Here is a 16,010-nt window from a genome sequence, read left to right as displayed (position 1 = left end):
ATTTGGATGCATGCTTTTTTTGTTTGTTCAGTGTCAAACAGAGGAGTTTTGTTTCTATTTAAGGAAAAAAGAACTTATTACCATTACAAAGGAGGCTTGGCAACTGACTCCACTGGCCTGGTGGTCTCTGCCAAGAAGGGTGATGTTGTAAACAGGTGGTAAAGTTTAACACACTCGCAGAGGAACTCTTTGTTGGTTGATAGAACATTCAGGAAAACTTAATGTTTAAATAATTAGAGACGCTATTTTTTTTTTTCAACAATGTGAAGAGCTCTAACATTTAACACACTGACCAATAAACTCAAGGACTATTTTAGTTGAGCCGGGCAGTTCAACTATTTTCCTTTTAACATTAACACCACAAAAACTTTTGCTGACCTTGGGGTTAACTAAGATTACATAGTTTCTCAGGAGAAGGCTGCATGCAAGACTTCTCTGTCAGGGTTGCTCCTGTGGCTTTTTAATTTTATGTTTTTAAACCTATATGTGGAAAAGGAAATGTCAATGCCAGACTCGATAGAAGAATGTAACGTGTACATAACCGATGACCCCATAGGGAATGGCAGTGTTCTAGTTCACTTACCACATCTCTGACAACCTGTCGAGATTGGAATAAATGTGATGTGGTACCTCTCACGTTTTCATCAGTGACACGCAGTCGACTGTGCCCTACTTCTCTTGAGTTGCACAGTTAAGTGATCAAGGTAATTTCCTAATATGAAGTGAGCAAAAGGTGACTTGCAATTGACAGTATAATATTTAATCATGTTATTGTCTTTATATGAAAGAGTAGAGGGGGAAAATGTGAAAAAATGTACATCGGTGGTTGTATGTTTCTACTAAAACCAGAAGATTATGCGTACTTAAACCTCACTGTGAAATAATTATATATTTTGCAGATGAATCCCTCCATTACCCAGTGTTTTTTTTCCATGTTATTAAATCTTATCTTTTAGTTAATAATTGCAGTATTTCTTTTAAATGTTTTTGTTTTAAACTTAGGGTTAGGTGCCTTTATTTGTTCAGTTGTTTTCAGCTGTTTGGGTTACTTTCATTCCCTGATATTTATGAAGTAGATGTTTATCACTAAATGTAGTGCTTTGGTTTACATTAATAATTTTGTGTGTGGTCAAAAAACGCAGTCACTTGGAAGATGTACAGGATGGTTGTATTCACCGTGGTTATAGATTCATTGGCAGTGGGGTGCCGGGGAGGCCACTGCAAAGGTGCTAAGGCTAACAGTGAATCTTCTGTTTAGGGCCTTAAGCCCCCGAGGGTCCTGAAGACTCAGGGAATCTATCATAGTCCAGGGATCCTTCAACCCCATTCCACTCCTTTCATGTTTGGCCTCCATTGAGCCAGGCCTGCCGTTGTCCCAACAGCTGAGTCGGGACACAGGGATTTAAATGAGCTGATCTTTGTTTATGTTCAGATGAGTAAATGTCCAGACCACTTAAAGTACAGCTGTTTTTCTGGCAGTCTTATCTGTGGGGTCCAAACTTAATAAGCCACAGGAAATAGACTGTTATTCTTAGTTTGCTGCCAGGGCTTGCTTCAGATTCCAAGCGTATTGGTACTTGGGAGAAGTGTAGTTGTTTGCTCTTATGTGCAACCTTTTGGTTATCTTGCACCTTTTGTGCTCCTAGCTTTTTCATTCAGAGAGCAATTGCATTTCTTAGCTCTTGCTTTTACACAGTAGTGTAATAAAGTGAGTCCCATTGAAAGTCTGAACAAGACCTCTGGTTCTTCCCACCACCTACCCTTTCAACTGCAAAAATCACTGAAAATGCTTAATGCCTAAATCCATGTAAAAACACTTTCACTGGAAAGTCTTTCAGTGGGAAATGAATAAATGTTATACATTGTTATGTTCAGTTATGTCAATAAACCCACTTACTAATGGAGATGTTTTCTTGTTGGAGTTTCCAAATATCTTATACCCTTTGTAATGGTACACTGCATTTTTCTACAGCAGTTTTCATCAATGAAAATGAAACATAAGCTGCAAGTCTTTCCTCTTTCACTCTTTTAATTTCCATTTCCACAGTAGAGTGTGGACTTAATTTTTAAGAAATGCTGTGTGGCCTTCTAGCCAAAGAAACAGTGAGATGACTCTAAAAGCAGGTGGTCAGCTGTGGTGTGAAAATGCTGTTAAAACACCAGTGACAGCAAAATGATGGGTCTCAGCAGGATTCAGCTGTTTAAAGGACACTGAATTAGAAGTCAAGCCCTTTGACTCTCATGGTCAATGAGAAGGAATTACCTTGAACTGGAGGCCATCTTTGCCATTACGAAGTACATGAAAAATAAAATTCCTAAAGAAAAAAAGAATAAACTTTGTAAGAGGTAGGAGTGTTCAATTAAAGAGCCATTGACACAGTCTGGAATGTGTTGGGGTCCTCGGCTCAGCCAGTAAGATTATTGCTTTCATGAGGGCAGATCATTTTGTGATGCTGCCAGGTAATAATTAGCGTGTGATCAGACCACCTTCACTGATTTGCCGAACACCTGGTTTTCACCAGAAGTACAGTAACATGGGCAGCTACTGTATATTAAGAAACTATTACGGTAGACACTGGATTACCCGGTGTTTGTACTTAACCACTCCCCCCTTTGCCTCTGAAAGTTGGGGATAAGTGATAATGAAGCATTCTCATGTCAGAAATGTATTCAAAATTCCAGACCATGACCCGGGATGAAGACAGATTCCTACCCAGCCTCATATCTTCACCATCTCAGAGAATTATAACATCACTAAAGTTCAGAATGATTTTAAAGTGGTGAAAGAATTTTAAGTCGTCTGAGATTGCATTCTTTCCATTTACTTAATCTCTTTGTGCCTTAGCTTCTGCAGCAGTAAAATGGGAATCCTGGGTCCTGACTCCATAGTGCAATTTTAAGGAATAAATGGGTAAAAAGTGTTAGCACCGGTTACAGGGCAAGTGTTCAATAAATATTAGATGTATTATTGGTAGCATGACAGTTGTATGCTACATTTTAGAAGTTTCACGGCCAAGGCATTCTGCCCTAACCAATTAGAAGATTCATGTAATGAGATTAAGGTGCCTCTCCCTTCCCCTTGTTTTGTTTAATTGAGGCTCTTCTATAATTTAGTGTGGAAGGATGGCTCTTGAAATACTTTCTCATTACTTAAAAAAATGAAGTGAATATGCTACTACTTGAGCAAACTTTCCTATGTTTAGTAAACTGTTGGCGTAAGTTAATTCATCCTTTAGATAGGAACTAAGGCTGTGTAAATGGTCTTGCTTACCTAGGGCCCCTCTTCCTGTTAACTTAGTGATAACATTTCCAAGTGTCCTTTTACTCTTAGTTTGCTCAGAAGGATACTTTGCACACACAAGTGCTTTTATCCTAGGGATTTCAGGTCACTTCGTCCTTCTCTATCATGTGGCAAATAGTGTTCTTTTCATTTTGCACGAGAGACTGAAGTATTTGGAGATTATACTTACTTATATTGACTACTGAAATAATTAGGAAAAAATGTAGCTTCCTGAAACCTGGTTGCTTTAACTTGAGGCAGACTACCAAAATATCCCATTACATATGTTTGAGAGATTTTAAGCTCCAGGCAATGTGATTCCGTATGGACACAGAAACGTGGCTTTGTAATTTGGCTGTGAACTGGCATCGGACACTAGAGAAATAAATTGTCATGTGCCAACATTGCAAGCAACAGCATCTCCTGGCTGTGTAACTTCATAACATTTCTTTCAAACTCACCAAAGTTTCATAAATGCTAGCTCTGTGCCATAGTTAATGCTGAGACAGGCAGCACTGTTGTATGTTTAGACCAGCTGTAGCCAAGTAGCAATTATTCACCTTTCCAAGTTACAGTTTTTGGTGAAGTAATGCTTACAGCTGACTGTATACTTAACTCTTAGTATATGTACACTGTAGCATGTGCAGACATACTTTTAATGGTGACCACCCTCTTACTCCTTTCTTTCTCAATTGTGGTGTCTTTCTAAGGATTTTTATTTTAGGAAATTAAACCGAGTGCAAATAATAACAAACACCCATATTAGCACCACTCAATGACAGTTAACATTTTGCAATGTTTGTTTTCAGCCTTAATAAATGTCTTTATTGACAAAACCCCTGATTTCCTTCCCCACACTCTGTCTTCTAAAGTGACTACCACTGTGAGTTGGATATGTGTCCTTCTAACAGTCAGTTCTCCTTATTCACAGAAGTTATGTTGTATAAGGTCACAGCAAACATTGAATTAGCAAATACTGAACCAGTGATCCCAGGAGAAATTCAGGGTTAGTTTCCTGTGAGCCTCTGGTCACAACATTTTCATCAGCCTATCAATATATACCCTTATTTTATGTGTGTTTCTGTTTAAAGACACCTTATTTAATATATATAATTAATTTATTAACATTGAACTCATGCCCAACAGCACCATAACTTGTGCCTGAAGGAAGTGTATCTAACTTGTGTGTTTTCCCCCTAAGACACGTCACAGCCTTTCTGCACTTAGGGACATTAGCCTGCACTTCTGCACTGCGCTTGGGAGCCCTTTTAAACAGCAAAATTACCAACAAAAAGCAGGAAAATGCAAAAAATGTGGCACTAAGAAGATCCCCTTCTTTTTATGGCTAAGTAATATTCCATTATATATATATATATATATATATATATATATATATATATACCACACCTTCTTTATCCATTAATCTGTTGATGGAGACTTAGGTTGTTTCCATGTCTTGGCTACTGTAAATAATGCTGCCATGAATATTGGGGGTGCAGGTATCTTTTCAAGTTAGTGTTTTTGTTTTCTTTGAATAAATACCCAGAAGTGGGTAGCTGGATCATATAGTAGTTTTATTTTTAGCAATCTTTTGTCTTTTAAATGGTAACCACATCATGTGGTTGTATTGTTGATGATGGTGGCTTTGGGTGTGTGTGTTGAGGCTGGAAGTGGGAAGGGTTTCTTTTAAAACAATTTTAGTTTGATATTTTCTGGTTATTCTCTCTGAAGTGTTTTGCTCCCTTGCTACATGTGCAGTATCTGTATATTTCTTCTTTAGGACTGCTTATCATACATTTAAACTGTACCTATTTGTGTGTCTTTTCTTACCTTTGCACACTTACTACTTCCCCAATTCTCAGGAAGGGCTCCACAAAGAAAAAAGGGCTAAGTACATCCCTGGGCTAAGTATATCCCTGACCCCACCTGCTCTGGAACCACTTTTCAGAAGATGTTGACCTCTGCTTCCCATCTCTTTTGAAAGACTTTCTGACACTCTTTGTGCCAAGGAAAAGGGTGACTTGCTCTGAGAAGAATATAGTTTGCTTCTTGGAACATCTCATTTATGTGCTCTTAGTGCGTTCACACACCTTGTTTGGTTGTATGCTTTTTCTATTTCTGTTGTGATTGCTGGACACACACACACACACACACACACACCAATTTCTGTTTGTTTTTGCCTTGTGCTTAATTCTTCTTAGGCTGTTCTTTCTTATACCTTGTTGGTGTCTCTCATTATAACCATAGTACAATTATCAAGATCAGAAAAGTTAATGCTCATAAAATGCTATTGTCAAATCTACATTCCATATTCAAAATTTGTCAATTGTCATAATAATGCCCTTCTTAGCTATTATGCCCTTGGATCAATGTAGAATCATGCATTGCATTTAGTTGTCATGTTATTCTCTCTTTTTTTCTTTCTTTCCCTCTCTTTCCATTTTTCAGTTTTGTTTTCTTTTTTTTTAAAGTAAGGTTTATTGAGGTATAATTTACGTAGAGTTCAATTTACCCTTGAGTACAGTTCCATTCGTTTTCACAAATGCATACAGTCATGTAGCTACCATCCCAATCAAGATATAAAGCATTTCCATCGACACAAAAAGTTCCTTTTTAGTCAATCCCCTTCCCCCTGACTCCAGCCATGGGCAATTACAGATCTGATTTCTGTCCCTGTAGTTTTGCCTGTTCTATAATTGCCTATATATGCAATCATACAGTATGTTGCATTTTGTGTCTGCCTTTTCCCCTCATCATAATGCTTTAAGATACATCCATTTTATTGTGTGAATCAGAAGTTCATTCCTTTCCGCTGCTAAGTAGTATTCCATTGTGTGGATGTACCACACTTTGTTTATCTATTTGCCAATTAATGGATATTTGAGTTGTTTTCATTTGGTGCTGTTATGAACAAAGCAGCTAAAACGTTTGCATACAAGCCTTGGTATGGAAATGTGTTTCATTTCTCTTTAGTAGATTCTAGGAGTGGGATTGCTAGGATGTTTGGTAAGTGTGTGTTTAACTTTATAAGAAACTACCAAACTGTTTTCCAAAGTTGCCCTGCCATTTTGCATTCCCACCAGCAATGTATGAAATTTCACGTTGTTTTACACACTTGTCAGCACTTGGTTTTTCCCTGTTTCAATAAAGCCATTCTATTAGGTGTGTAGTATTCTTTTATTTGGTTTAATTTGTATTTCCCTAATGACTGATGATATTGAGAATCTTTTCATGTAAGTATTTGCCACTTGTGTATCTTTGGGGAAGTGTTTGTTCAGATCTTTTGTTTTTTATTGGGTTCTTTGTATTCTTATGAGGTTAAAAGAATATGTGTTTTGGATACAAGTCCCTTGTCAAATATATGTTATGCAAATATTTTCTCCCAGTCTGTGGTTTACCTTTTCATTTTCCTAGTGGTGTTTTTCTTTACATTTAGGACTATAATCCATTTCAAATTGATTTTTATATGGTGTGAGGTATGAATCCAGCAAAGTTAACTTTTTTTGTGTGTGTGTGGTAGGCGGGCCTCTCACTGTTGGGGCCTCTCCCGTTGCGGAGCACGGGCTCCGGATGCGCAGGCTCAGCGGCCATGGCTCACGGGCCCAGCCGCTCCGCGGCACGTAGGATCCTCCCGGACTGGGGCACGAACCTGTGTCCCCTGCATCGGCAGGTGGACTCTCAACCACCACGCCACCAGGGAAGCCCATAACTTTTTTTTTTTTTTTTTGCATAGGTATATCTACTGGTCCAGCAACTTTTGTTGAAGAAACAATACTTTCTCTATTGAAAAATCTGTGCAACTTTGTTGAAAACAATCTGTTGGCCCTATGTGTGGGTCTGTTTCTTGACACTCTATTCTGATCCATTGATCTATATGTCTGTCTTTGTGCCAATACCAAATTTTCTCGAAATCAAGTTGTGTGAATCATCCAAATTTTCTCCTTTATCAAAGTTGATTTTGGCTGTTTAGCTTTTTTAATTTTCCATAAAAATTTTAGAATCAGCTTGTTATTGCAACCAAAAAAAGTTAAAAAGCCTGGTGGGATTTTGATTTGGATTGCCTTAAATTTATAGATCAGCTGGTGATAATTGACATCTTAATACTGACTCTTGATCTGTGAATACAGTATATCTCTCAATTCAGTTCGTTCTTTTAAATTCCTCTAACAAATGTTTTATAATTTCAGCTTGCAAACCTTGCACCTATATTGTCAGCTCTATCTCTTAAGTATTTCACATTTTTGATACTTTTGTAAATGGTACTTTTTAAAAACTTCAATTCCCAGGTGTCCATTTCTAGCATATAGAAATCAAATTGGTTTTTAGGGCTTCCCTGGTGGCACAGTGGTTGAGAGCCCGCCTGCCGATGCAGGGGACACGGGTTCGTGCCCCGGTCCGGGAGGATCCCACATGCTGCAGAGCGGCTGGGCCCATGAGCCATGGCCGCTGAGCCTGCGCGTCCGGAGCCTGTGCTCCGCAACTGGAGAGGCCCCAACAGTGAGAGGCCTGCGTAACGCAAAAAAAAAAAAAAGGAAACAGCAACCCAATGTTGAATAGAGGTGGTGAGATAAGGTTTTCTTGACTCATTGCTAATCTTAGGGAGAAAACAGTCAATCATTGACATTAAGCATGAGGTCAGCTCAAGATTAGTTAACAGATTCCCTTTATCAGAATGAGGAAGTTAGTTTGCTGAGTTTTTATCATGAAAGTATGTTGAGTTTTGTCAGTTGCTTTTTCTCCATTATTGAAATGATCATATTATTTTCCTTTTTAGTTTGTGGATATGGTGAATTAACATTGATTATATTTGAGTTGAACCAATCACAAATTTCTAGGATGAATCCCACTTAGTCATGATATGTTATCATTTATATGTATTGCTAGTTTCAACTTCTCCATATTTTGTGAAGAAGAATTTTTTCATTTATGTTCATAATGAGTATTTGTTTCTAGTTTTCTTGTAATGTCTGTGTCTGGTTTTGGTGCTATGCTAGCTCCATAAAGTGAGCACTGTTTCTTCCATTTCTATTTTCTGAAAGAGTTTGTGTAGAATATGCATTATTTCTTCCTTAAATGTTGGTGGTTCACTTCTTTGCCTGAAGTTTTCTTTGTGGGAAGGTTTTTAACTACAAATTAAATTTCCTAAATAGATATAGGACTCTTCAGATTATCTAATATTATTGAATAAGCTTTGGTCATTTATGTCTTTCAAGGAATTTGCCCATCTCATCAAAGTTATCAAATTTATTGGCATAAAGCTGTTTAGACTATTCTCCTATTATTCATTTAATATCAGTAGAATCTATAGTGATGTCCCCTATTTCATTTTGGATATTGGAAATTTGTGTCTTCTCCTTTTCGGTTTGGCTAAAGGTTTGTCAATTTTATTGATCTTTACAAAGAGTCAGCTTTTGATGTCATTGACTATTGTTTTTCAGTTTTATTGATTTATGCTCTTATCATCATCATCATTCTCAACTTTCTCCTTGCTTTGGATCTCTTCTTTTTCTAGTTGCTTAATGTAAAAGCTTTAGATCATTGTGACCTTTTTTGTTCTACTAATATAGTCATTTAGTACTATAAAGGCTATCAGTTTCCCCACAAATTTTGTTATGTTGTATTTCAATTTTGATTCAACTGAAAATATTCTCTGATTTCCATTATGGTTTCTCCTGAGAAGTGTGTTGTTTAATTTCCAAATATTTGGAGATCTTCCAGATATCATTCTGTTGTTGATTTCTAGTTTGATTCCTTTGTGGTCAGAGATTTCAATTCTTTTACACTTGTCGAAATTTGTTTTATGGCCCAGAATATTTTCTATATTGATAAACGTTCCATGTGCACATGAAAAGAATATATATTCTGCTATTTTATGTAAAGTATCTAATAAATGTAAAGTAAAAACGGCTGGTTGATAGTATTGTTCAGCTCTTCTATTTCGTTGCTGATTTCTTTTGTCTATCTGCTCTATTACTGAGAAGGAAATGTTGAAGTCTCCAATATAATGTGGATTTGTCTGTTCCTTTCAGTTATCTCAATTGTTTTTGTGTATTTTGAAGCTCTATTTTGGATTGTTTTTTCTTATTATCTAACAAACCCTTTGCATTATGTAATGTCTCTCTTTATCCTTGCTAAAAATATAGCCAGTTCAGTTTTCTTTGGGGGAAATTATATAAACGTTTATATAAAATAATATATGTACTTATATATAACATTATATGTTTTATAATACATACATATATTCTTATTTAAAAAAATCATTTCTGGTACTCTATAATTATGAGAGTAAGTCCCAGTTTCCTTCTACCTGAAGAACTTCCTTTAACATTTCTTGTAGTTCTGTTGGCAATGAATTATCTTGTCTTTTGTTTTCAGAAAATGTCTTTATTTTCTGAGATATTTCTTTGGGGGTGTAGAGATTTCTTCATTGACATTTTTTTCTTTCAGTACTTTAGAAATGTTTCTCTATTGTCTTCTAGCTTGCTTAGCTTTTGGCAAGGGGTCTGCTCTAATTACATTGGTTTCTCTATATAATGTCTGTCTTTGTTCTAGCTGCATTCAAGATTTTTCTCTTTAAGTTGTCTTTCAGCAGTGTGCTTGTGATGTGTCCATGTGTTTTAAACATTGTTCAAACTGCTTAGGTCTCTTTGAGCTTTTTGCATCTGTGGTTGTCTTTCAATAGTTTTAGGAAATTCTTAGCCATTTGAAATAGTTTTTCAAATATTTCTTCTGCTCTGGTTTCCTTCTCCCTTTTACCTGGAAATCTAATTACGTGTATGTTAGACCACTTGTTATTGTGCTATGTACCTCTTGGATATTCTGTACTCCTTTTTCTTTTACACGTTTAAAATCTTTGTAATTCAGTTTAGATAATCTCTATTGGCCTATCCTTAAGTTTACTAGTCTTTTTCCAACTGGCTCTAGTCTGCTAATTAGCCCTTCAAGGAATTACTCATCCCTGATACCTTTTTTTCCCCCTAGCATTTTCTTTGGTTTCTTTTTCTTTTTTAATAAATGCTTTTTAAATTTAATTAATTAATTAATGTATGTATGTATGTTTTTTTGTCTGCACTGGGTCTTCATTGCTGCACACGGGCTTTCTCTAGTTGCGGCGAGCGGGGCTACTCTTCACTGTGGTGTGCAGACTTCTCATTGTGGTGGCTTCTCTTGTTGCGGAGCACGGGCTCTAGGGCATGCGGGCTTCAGTAGTTGTGGCACATGGGCCTAGTTGCTCCATGGCATGTGGGATCTTCCTGGACCAGGGCTCGAACCCGTGTCTCCTGCATTGGCAGGCGGATTCTTAACCACTGCGCCACCAGGGAAGCCCTGGTTTCTTTTTAAAAATGTTCCTCTCTGTTGAAATTCCGTATCTGTTCATTCGTGTCATGTAACTTTCCACTAGATCTTTTAATATGTTAATTCTTAGTTGTAGTAAAGTCTCTGTCTAATAGTTTAAACATCTAGGCATCTGAGTCTAGTTTTATTGATTGCTTTATATTTAAACAGTAGGCTGTTTTATCATGCTTTTTTCTTCTGAGCTTTATAAGTCTTATAAATGAATGCTAGACATCATGTCAGAAGAATATGCAAGATGAAGACAGATAGTATTTATGCCCAGAAGTGGATACAACTCTTCTTCTGTTAGGCTATACCAGTGAATTGAATCAACTAAGTCAGTATTTGAGCTGAGTCTGGATTTTCTTGTTGCTGTTAGTGTACCACAGACTTCAAATTTATTCAGTCATATGCAGATTTATTTGTCAAACAGCATGTTTAACCTTGATTTTTAAAATTGTTTATTTTCAGAAGCATTTATTATGTGTAGTAAATAAGAAATTTCCTTGATTTGACAGACTGTGTTTTTGGAGATTTTATACACCTGGATGTTTTTAAGTTAAGTTTGTGTAATAATTTATGTTAATATAATGCAAATTAGCACCCAGGAATATTTCTTACTTAACTCTTAACCCCCCAACATTATATAAAACATGGAGACTCCTTTCTAAATAAGAGTAATGTGAGATTTCTTTTGAAATGAACAGCTCTATGAATTGGATTACATGCAGGTAGCATCGGAAAGAGTTCAAGTGAAGGAGAGTGAAGAGTTGTGTACTTTTTAAAGCCCTATGTTTGGGGCTTTCAGTGTCAACTTGAGAACATCATCAATCATGGTATCATGAATTCTCAATTAGACATTTTACTATATACTTCATTTGCTTAGGAAGAAGCCCTGTCTTGTAAAAGCCAATGCCTTTCTATTGTTCACATTGAACTCTAAACAAGTACTTTAACCTGAAACCAAACTGATAGAGGAGGAACACAAAGAATTATATACAGTAGGATTCTTGTTTAGTGGAATAATCCACAGATGCCCCACTCCTGGCAAGGATTGTGCAAACCTGATACTGTGTAATAATCACCAGATCTCAAAATTTTAGATAGAAAAAAAATAGCTCATTGTCACAGAGAAAATAAAAAAGCTTAGTTTTAATATTGCCTATTATTAACTGACAACGTGGAATATCTTACAGAAGGGAGATGCTCTATTTGAGATTTTTATCTTTGTTTTTTTTTACGTTGCCAAAACTTTATTTATTTAGTAAATTTTCACAATATTTTTCTTCCAAAGTGCTACACAGTAACAGCAACTAGGCAAGATCCAAAAGGCACTTAGTCTTCCGTCTTCAGTTATTTTCACTGAGCTCTTTTCTAAGAGCTAACTCCAGTATCCAGCAGCTGTCTGGTTTAAGATGCAATGCACTCTCCGTTTTTGCCTTACAGACTCTCCTGTCTAAATCTTTTTTGTTGTTGTTGACATCTTTATTGGAGTATAATCGCTTTACAATGGTGTGTTAGTTTCTGCTTTATAACAAAGTGAATCAGCTATACATATACATATATCCCCGTATCCCCTCCCTCTTGCGTCTCCCTCCCACCCTCCCTATCCCACCCCTCTAGGTGGTCACAAAGCACCAAGCTGATCTCCCTGTGCTATATGGTTTTATATCTGTATTATTTCCTGTATGTAAAGATTTAAAGTGAGTGTTGCATAAAGTGAGTATGTAAGACTCAAGTATTGACTATTTGGGGACAGAGGGCATTTAGTTTTGTTTCAGGCACTATTTTAAGAGCTTTCCCTACACTGATTCATTCAGTCCTCACAGTAACTCTCTGAGGTAGGTACCATTACTATCCTCACATTAGAGATGAAGAGATGGAGGCACAGAGAAGTTACACATTCAGACCAAGATCCCTGAGTGGGGAGGTGTTTGAGTCTTGATTGGAAGCCAGGCTGGCTCGAGTCCTAGCTGTCAATCCTGACACTCTGGGGCCTTGCATGCACACAGGACAACTGATAAAACATCAGGGGATTGTTCTCAAGGTTCACTGCAAACATTTCTTTTTTTCCGTAATACAACACTTTAAAAATCATCTGTAAGTAGTTTGGCCTTTATTGATGCCTGTTTTTCTTAATCTGTACTATACGTCAAGGACAATACCCAGAGTTACATTATTCATCTGTAAATATTTAATGAGAGACATGTAGTCCATCTCACAGCCACAAACGCTTCCTTCTGTCTTGACATGGATGGGTCACTGTCTTATGCTGTGAGGTTAGTTCTTTCCACTGGTTTGTGAGCTCCCTTAGGACAAAAGTCCCATCTTGCATTTCTCTTTGTGTCTCCACAGAGCCTGGCGAGCTTAAAGTAGAGTTCCTGGATACCTGCTTATTAATGAGTGCTGCAAGGCAGCTATTCAACCTTTCCCACTGAGACACACATGCCAGACTGTTCACGTAAGTCATATACACTCGGTGTATCAGGGCAAGTCATTTAATAGCTGTAATTCCATCCAAATGTCCATTTATATGGCAATGGTTGAAAACTGATGGGTGCTCTAAGATGGTATATTTGACTCAGGGTACCATATGATTCTACTTTTTCTACCTTTAATATAGGAACATAGTTCTCAAACAGTGAACATTTGGGAAATTTAACATACATTTCTTCCCTTTGTGTACTATGTACAGATTTCATGTTGCTTAGACTAAATCTGGAATTGTGTCTTATTTATGTTGGTATTCCTATCATCTAATGTGGTGCATTTCACATAGTAGTTTCTCAATAAAAGCCGGTGGATTTTTTTTTTTTTTTTAATTTTAAGCATTAGTCCTATTAGAAGAGAGTTAGGCTAGGAGGAGTTTTCCATCGAAGATCTTTTGGATCTACTGAAGCCTGAGTTTTTGCTTTCTAGGATGTGGAACAGAATATTTTTGTCAACACACTGATGTTATTTTCCACCTAGTCCCCGTTTTCTGGTAACTTCCTCCCCCACAAAATCATGACTAAGACTTTTAAAAAAAATCCAAAGCAAAACAATCATTATGAATTTCTTTGTGCACCAGAAAGACACAATAAGACAAGTGTTTTTGTGAGATAAGGGACATTTCAGCGATATGGTGAAGCATGAATTGTCGTATAGGCAACCAGTCTCACCAGGTAAATGATTATCTGCAGTTCCCAGAGCGAGCAGCTTCCATGGCTGATGGAGCTGCTGACCTCGGCATATTTATCATCATTACCCCAGGGGACAGAAACCAGTATCTATTCTTGTGAATACACATCCATAAAAGGAGACACAAGCTAGTGGAAAAGAATTTGTGTGTATAGGTGGCGTGTGTGTGTGTGTGTGTGTGTGTGTGTTGATAAGAGAGGGGGGGTGGGGAGCTAGAGATGGTTTCTTGCATTTTCTTTCCTCTTTTAACTTTTTTCTATTTTTACTGAAAAGAGAGGATGACATCAGTCTCTCATCTGCAAGCTCAGATTTATAATAGCTACTCCAGTTTGCAAGAGTTCTAGGGGCATAGTTTTCCCTTATAAGGGAGCTGAATAAGGCTGCAAAACATGGATAATCTATGTTATCATCTCTCAGGCTATGATAGCCATCTAATGAGGGGAGGCCAGGGGTGAGGGATGTGACCTTGGATGGTGTTGGTGCTGTCTCCCCCCAGCCCCCTACACCAGCATGGTACTAACTGCTTCCTGGCCTGGAGTTTAGAGGCAAACTTTGGGACCTGAGTTCACAGACACCACCAAGCCTGTTCCATGAAGGTGTTGTGGAGAAGGGGGTGTGGGTAGCAGGGCGCTAGGTGCTCAGGTCACAGTGGTCCTGGAACAAGGTTGAGGAGGTAAAAGAGGCTTTATTTCCGTAACAAAGGGGTTGCCATGTGTTTTGGTTTGCTGGGGCTGCTGTAACAAAGTACCATGGACTGGCTGGCTTAAACAACAGAGATGTCTTTTCTCATAGTTCTGGAGACTATAAGTCCAAGATCAGGGTGTCAGCAGGGTTGATTCCTTCTGAGGGCTGTGGGGAAAATCAGCTCCACACCTATCTCCTAGCTGCTCGTGGTTTTCGGGCAATCTTGGGTTTTCCTTGGCTTGTAGATGCATCAGCCTGATCTCTGACTTAATCCTCGTGTGACATTCTGCCTGTGTCTAAATTTCCCCCTTTTATGAGGACACCAGTCATATTGAAGTAAAAGCCTACCCTACTTCCATATGACCTCATCTTAACAGTAATGACAACTGCGATGACCCAATTTCCAGATGATGTCTCGTTCTAAGGTACTGGGGGTTAGGAGTTCAACATCTGAATTTTGGGGTCAAGGGGGAAAACACAACTCAGCCCCTAACAGAGTTCAACGTGTTGATGGTTGATTTAGTTGGGAGTATTTTTCTTGATTATTACTTAAAGGATATAGGGAAGGGGCATGGAAACAGGGGAGGAAATGGTGGAGCAGTTGCTTTTTCTCTTCTGACAAAAAATCAGGACTTGGGAGACTGAAGCCTGTGGGGAGGAGTAGTAGGATTCCCTAATTGTGCATCAGGATAGTCATGTTTTTGAGGACACAGGCGGTATCTGAGTTGAAATATGATCTGTGGGTCAGAGCACCTAAGTCCCCATAGCTTTTGCAAACTCCCAGTGGTGTATATTTCAGCCACCCAGACAAAATTACTCAAAATCTTTGCCTGATGCCTTCATAAATTTGGTGATGCTCACCTGAGGGGCCTTTCTCCTTTCCTGGGCTCTCAAATATAGTGGGAGCTATTCGAGAAGGATCAGGTCCATCAAAACAGTCCTATCCTTTCAGCCACTTATTTTCCTAGTAGTACAATGTTTTCAAGATAAGTGACCTCTTTCCTTAACAAATGCCAAGGTAGAATGATGTTTCACTAAGACTGGGCGCCGGATGCTTTGTGAGATATCTTGTATGCATTATGTCCGTACTCAGAGAAGCCAATAATATGATTATTCCCATTTTCCAGATGAAGGAATCAAGCCTTAGAGTTCAGTGACTTGCCCGGGGGCTTATAGGCATCAAGTAGCAGTTGATTTCTGTCTGTATTCATTGCACTCCGCCTCCGTGCTGCCCTAAGGTTTTTTGTTGTTGTTGGTTTTTGTTTTTAATAAATTATTTATTTATTTTTGGCTGCGTTGGTCTTCGTTGCTGCATGCGGGCTTTTTCTAGTTGCGGTGCATGGGCTTCTCATTGCGGTGGCTTCTCTTGCGGCAGAGCACAGGCTCTAAGGCTCTAGGGCGCCCAGGCTTCAGTAGTTGTGGCACATGGGCTCAGTAGCTGTGGCACACGGGCTTAGTTGCTCCATGACATGTGGGATCTTCCTGGACCAGGGTTCGAACCCATGTCCCCTGCATTCGCAGGTGGGTGTTT

General features: G+C 38.2%; 1 protein-coding gene across 3 annotated transcripts in view; it reads left to right on the top strand.

Annotated features, from left to right (window-relative positions):
* Positions 1 to 16,010, top strand: part of TRIL (TLR4 interactor with leucine rich repeats) — a 93,892-nt gene that overhangs the window by 3,161 nt on the left and 74,721 nt on the right. For 2 of the 3 annotated variants that reach the window (XR_003795152.1, XR_003795151.1), the window contains exon 2: positions 12,971 to 13,076. The gene's annotated coding sequence lies outside the window, so the exon portion shown is untranslated. Of the gene's footprint in view, positions 1 to 12,970; positions 13,410 to 16,010 lie in introns of those variants that run through there. The other variant, XM_029233213.1, reaches the window with a different exon arrangement.

This window comes from Monodon monoceros, unplaced genomic scaffold (genome assembly GCF_005190385.1).
Source record: "Monodon monoceros isolate NGI ecotype Baffin Bay Population unplaced genomic scaffold, NGI_Narwhal_1 Super_Scaffold_2, whole genome shotgun sequence".
NCBI lineage: Eukaryota > Metazoa > Chordata > Mammalia > Artiodactyla > Monodontidae > Monodon > Monodon monoceros.
The sequence above is the reverse complement of the archived record's forward strand: the minus strand, read 5'-3'. Positions and strand labels throughout refer to the sequence as shown.